The sequence below is a fragment of the Aegilops tauschii genome, chromosome 4 (assembly GCF_002575655.3).
Source record: "Aegilops tauschii subsp. strangulata cultivar AL8/78 chromosome 4, Aet v6.0, whole genome shotgun sequence".
NCBI classification, from domain to species: Eukaryota; Viridiplantae; Streptophyta; class Magnoliopsida; order Poales; family Poaceae; genus Aegilops; species Aegilops tauschii.
The window spans coordinates 360699557-360705960 of NC_053038.3; positions in this window are offsets into that span (position 1 = coordinate 360699557).

Sequence of the window (6404 nt, forward strand, 5' to 3'; positions counted from 1 at the left end):
GAAGATGTTGGTGAAGATGATGGAGTTGTTGGAGTAGATCGCCGTCACATGATGATTGCCCCAGCGGCGTTCCGGCGCCATCGGGAGAGAGCCCCCTCCTTCTTCTTCTTCCTTGGCCTCCCCCTAGATGGGAGGAGAGTTCCCTCTGGTCTATGGCCTCCATGGTGGCGGAGGGGCAAGAGCCCCTCCGAGATTGGATCTCCCTCTCTGTTCTCTTCTATTTCACGCTCCTAGTTTCTGGCCGAAAATCGTTTCTTATATTCCCGGAGATCCGTAACTCCGATTGCGCTGAGATTTTAACACGATTTTTTTCCGGATATAAGCTTCCTTGCGCCCGAAGTAGAGCTCCAACCGACTTATGAGGAGGGCACAACCCACCACCATGCGCCTGGGCTGCCTGGCGCACCCAGGTGTCTTGTGGTGGCTGTGGGCCCCCTTTCTGACGATTCTACCTCCCCAAAATCACAAATATTCCAAAATAATTCTCCGTAAATTTTATCTCGTTTGGACTTTGTTTGATATGGATATTCTGCGAAACAAAAAACATGGAACAAATAGGAACTGGCACTGGGCACTAGATCAATAGGTTAGTTTAATAAATCATATAAACTGTTGCCAAAAGTATGTGAAAGTTGTATAATATTGGCATGAAATAATCAAAAATTATATATAAGACAGAACGTATCATGAATCAATATAATACCCCATTGTCACCACACTTCTGCATCCAAAACCCCTTAAACCCAGTTTCTTGCCATGAGTGTCCACCATACCTACATATGGATTGAATAAGATCCTTCAAGTAAGTAGTCATCGGTGCATAAAGCAATAAAATTTGCTCCTAAATATGTTTGATCTTTTATTGTAAGGGAAAATAAGTGTTGTACAAACTTGTGATGGCAAAGTAATAAAAGCGACGGGCTACATAGTAAAGGTTGCTATCATAAGGGGCAGTATAACTTGACGTTCCTTTGCATTCTGAGATTGTGCATCCAAAAATAAAAAGCACATGACAACCTCTGCTTCCCTCTGCGAAGGGCCTATCTTTTACTTTTCAGTATTTACTTTTATGCAAGAGTCAATAGTATGCATTCTCATTTCAACCTCAATTATTCTCTAGCTGGCAAGCATCATGTGGTGGGGAAAGATCTAGGCACATATGGCCAGTCAAATATATTATCATGATTTATTATTGTTGACAATTATCTCTATGATAAATGAGTTGGGAGGTGAAACATTAAGCCCCTATCTTTATCTGTGTTTGATGGATGCCATTTGTTCTAAAAATATGCTTTGAGTACTCGCAATCATAGAAGACTATATGATGATAGAGTATGTGGAGCTCTTACTTAGACTTTGTTGAATAAGTTAATTGCAATTGCTTGGTGACTGAGAACATAGGTTGTTAACTTTCAAGAGAATACATTGTTTGAATCATAACATATGAATTGATTGCTACTTTATGAGAAAGAGTTGTTGTTATGATTCTAGGATAAGTGATTGAAATTATCATTGATCAAACTTATGCACTATGCTAGCATTCACACTTTATAAAATATTTCTTTTATCATTTACCTACTCGAGGACGAGCAGGAATTAAGCTTGAGGATGCTGATATGTCTCCAATGTATCTATAATTTATGAAGTATTCATGCCATGTTTACAACAATTTTATATGGTTTTGGTATGATTTGAATGGAACTAACTCGGACTGAAGCTGTTTCAGCAGAACTACCGTGGTGTTGTTTTTTGTGCAAAAATAAAAGTTCTCCAAATGCAGCAAAACTTTTTGATGATTTTTTTAACAAAAGAGACCCTCGAAGCTTTGTGGGAGGACCAGAAGAGCCACGAGGTGGCCACTACTCACCAGGGCGCGCCAACTGCCATAGTGGTGGGCTGGTGGGTAGTGGGCACCTCGTGGCCCATCTTCACATGAAACTGACGCCAATAAATTCTATAAATATAGAAACCACCAGAAATAACCCTAGATCAGAAGTTCCACCGTTGCAAGCCTCTCTGTAGCCATGAAAAACCTATCTGGACCCTGTTCCGGCACCCTGCCGGAGGGGGAAATCATCACCGGAGGCCATCTTCATCATCTCGGCAGCCACCATGATGAGGAGGGAGTAGTCCACCCTTGCGGCTGAGGGTTTGTACTAGTAGCTATGTGTTTGATCTCTCTCTCTCTCTCATGTTCTTGATTTGGCACGGTCTTCATGTATCGCGAGCTTTGTTATTATAGTAGGATCATATGGTATTTTCCCCTCTCTATCTTGTTGTGATGAATTGAGTTCTACCTTTGATATTTCATTATTATCGGATTTAATATTTTTATGGATTGGAGAGCACTTGATGTATGTCTTGGCACTCAACTCACAAATTCTCGAAGTGACATTGGGGTAATCTATGCATAGGGGGTGATGCACATTTTCATCTTTGTTTCTCCGGTAGAAATCTTGGGGCACTCTTTGAAGTTCTTTGTGTTGGATTGAGTATTATGAATCTGAAGTTGTTTGATGCATATCGTATAATCAACTCATGGATACTCATGGTGACATTGGAGTATCTAGGTGACATTAGAGTTGGTTGATGTGTATCATATGGTGTTATTTTAGTACGAGCTCTTGGGCTATTTATGACACTTATAGGGATAGCTCGATAGATCGATCGAAAAGGATAACTTTGAGGTGGTTTCGTACCCTACAAACAATTGTGTCTTGTGTTCTCTGCTAGATAAGAACTTTGGAGTTATTCTTCATCGCACGTTGAGGGATGGTTATATCATCCTATTATATTAGCATTGTTGAGAGATTGCAATAGTGAAAGTACGAATCCTAGGCCTCATTTTCAAGCATTGCAATACCATTTGTGCTCACATTTGTTACTTGCTACCTTGCCGTTTTGTTCCTATTACAAAAATTAATATCTACTATCATTACTACACTTGTATCACCATCTCTTCACCGAACTAGTGCACCTATACAATTTACCATTGTATTTGGTGTGTTGGGGACAGAAGAGATTCTTTGTTATTTGGTTGCAGAGTTGTTTGAGAGAGACCATCTTCATCCTACGCCTCCCACAGATTGATAAACCTTAGGTCACCCACTTGAGGGAAATTTGCTACTGTTCTACAAAACTCTAGGCTTGGAGGCCCAATACGAGGCTACAAGAACAAGTTGTGTAGTAGACATCACTTGGGTCGAAGGCAAGGCACTGTCCGGAAGCGTAACATGGTTCCCAAGGGGGAGGAAGGATCAGAGGGACTACATCCCTGGACAGCTCCACGGCAAGTGGGAGGAATGGAGGGGAACCTGGTGCTGGATCCAAGAGGAGAACTTCCCGGCATTCTGCTTGCCGCGGACAGAGAATATCAATCGTGACGATGATTGGAAGAAGTACGACACGAACGAGAAGAAGCTCCGCCCGATCCTAAACAGGATTGCCCGACTGCGGGACGCTGGTCTGAACATAGAGATGGTCGGAGCTGACTTCCTGCGGCGCCGCATCGCCCACTACAACAGTGAGACAGACCAACCTGGTTGTACCAGAATGTCGGGGATAAGATGCAACTATATCCATGCCGTGGCTGCAACTTGACGGTGCTGGGCCACTCCTGACTCTGCCAGCAGTTATTCCTCAAGTTGGGCACTTTCCACTTGCCAGCCATGATCGTGCCGCTGCACATCAACTCAGAGAGGAGTGTCATCCTGGCATGGATGCCAGACAACTCTGTCGCAGGGGTCAAGGAAAGCTAGAAGCTACCCAAGCTGGCAGATGAGGCAAAATGGGCCTCCGAGCTAAAGGAGAAAGCCGAGCAAGAGGAGGACGACCTCGTCAAGGCACCACGGCAGAAGAAGCAGCATACATAGCCAACAGGGTTGCCGAGGCCCGGAGGCAGGCGACCGCCAAGGCCACAAGTGCCGAAAATGTTGGTGAAGAAGAGGAAGGAAATGAAGAGGATGATGAGGAGGACGATGAAGAGCCTGCCGAAGAAGGGCAAGAGGGGCTTTCCGGGGATGAGGTTGCCGGGTCAGAGGCGACTGGAAACCCCAATGAGGAGGAATTCCAGGTCTTGGAGCCACCGCGGCGTCTCCGCAGCAGGAGCAACCAAGAGCGCGCAGGTACTCCTCCGCCCCGATCCGCTCCCGTGATGAGGAAGTCTACCACCAAGACCGGGAAGCATGAGGTAATACGCTGGCAGCCAGCACGGTAGGTCAAGCGCAAGCCTCCGTCTTCCCGGGAAGAACTCACCAGGGAGGATGAGATCTTGCTCCCGCCAAGCTCGCCGCCACCAGCTATCAAGAGAGCCAGGGAGTCTCCGCCGTCGTCCCAGTACAAAATGAGCATCCTCCTTGAATCTGATGATGAGTAAGCGATTTTTTGCCTCTTTCTGTTATGTCTCAATTCATCCCTTTTGTTGGTTTTGATCTGGTATTTCTATTGTTTCGGGGAGGAAGAGCCGCTCATCCAGCGGGCGAAGAGGGCCAAGCCATTGGCGGGTCATGGTTCGCCGTCAAGGGACGGGCAGGAAATGACAATGACTGATACGATAGTCACCAGCCCCCAGGCTAGCCCCCTTCTCCGGGACGGGACACCATCTTAGACGGCTACCCCTGATGCTGAGGATCATCCTTCCGCAGACGACAAGGAGACGGGAGGGGAACACCAAGGCAAGGAGCACCAAGAAGTAGATCCTACCAAGGGGGCCCCTTCAACTATTATCCCCGGGGAAACTTCTCTGGCAAGGGCCTCCACCGACGACTACGTTCACACCGGCATCTCCCCGACGAGGGAGGACATCGAGGGCCACGTGCCGGCAACGCAAGTTGCCAGGGGAGGGGATGACCCTTCCCAACAAGTACAACCGGGTAACGTCTTGTTGCAGAGCCATTTCCATAAGAATTTTCTTTGGTTTCCATTTGTGATTTGCACCACATTCTTTCTTTCTTGTATCTTGGTTTTCAGCCCCAACTTCTCCCGCGGGAGGTGACAAGCTCATGGAGGTAGCCGTCATTGCCAAAGCCGCTGCCGAAGAGGCCACCAAGATTGCCGCCGTAGAAAATCCTGAGCATACTAACGGGAACATCCAAGAGGCCCATGCAGCGATGGAGGAGGCCTCCGGCAACCAGTCCGAGCCCGCCAGGATGGACGTAGATGCGGCACACACCATTGACCCATCGCCAGTGTTTGTTGAGCAACCAGTGTCAGCGGCCCCGCCAATCCCGCCAACCAGCACAGAGACGGTGACCTTTCAAGCCAATCTTGGAGGCCCCAGCTCATTTGTCACTACTGAACTAAACTTTGAAGAAGAAGTCGCTCGAATCTTGCTTCCCTTGGCCCAACAGTCTACAGATGCTGAAGACATTGCCAATGAGCAAGAGGACTATGTGTTCTTGCAGGCCATGGCCGCAGGGTTCAAGGACGCCCAAGACAGGTGATACGTCTCCAACTTATCTATAATTTATGAAGTATTCATGTTGTTATATTATCATTCTTCGATGTTTTACAATCATTTTGTAGCAACTTTATATCATTTTTTGGGACTAACCTATTAACCCAGTGCCCATGCCAGTTGTTGTTTTTTTGCTTGTTTTTTACATTGCAGGAAATCAATATCAAACGGAGTCCAAACACCGTGAAACTTTTTGTGGATTTTTTATGGACCAGAAGACATCCAGTGGGCCGGAGAAGCACCCGGGGGGTGCCCCGAGGGGGGCACAGCCCGCCAGGGTGCGCCTGGGGCCCAGGCGGGCCCAGGTGGGTTGTGCCCATCTCGGTGGCCTCCCGCACCCCCTCTTTACCCTATAAATTCCCAAATATTCCAAGAACCCTCGGGGTTAACCTAGTCAGAAGTTCCGCCACCGCAGGCCTTTGTAGCCACCGAAAACCAATCTAGACCCCGTTCCGACACCCTGCCGGAGGGGGGAATCATCACTGGTGGCCATCTTCATCATCCCGGCCACCACGATGAGGAGGGAGTAGTCCACCCTTGGGGCTGAGGGTTTGTACCAATAGCTATGTGTTTAATCTCTCTCTCTCTCTCTCTCTCTCGTGTTCTTGAGATGTCACGATCTTGATGTATCGCGGGCTTTGTTAATATAGTTGGATCATATGGTGTTTTCCCCTCTTTATCTTGTTGTGATGAATTGAGTTTTCCCGGTGAGATTTTGTTTTATCGGATTGAATACTTTTATGGATTTGAGAGCACTTGATATATGTCTTGCATATGAATACTCATGGTGACAATGGGGTATCATATTGATTCACTTGATATGTGTTTTGGCACTCAACTCGCAGATTCCCGAGGTGACATTAGGGTAATCTACGCATAGGGGTTGATGCACGTTCTTGTCTTTTGTTTCTCCGGTAGAAATCTTGGGGCACTCTTTGAGGTTCTTGTG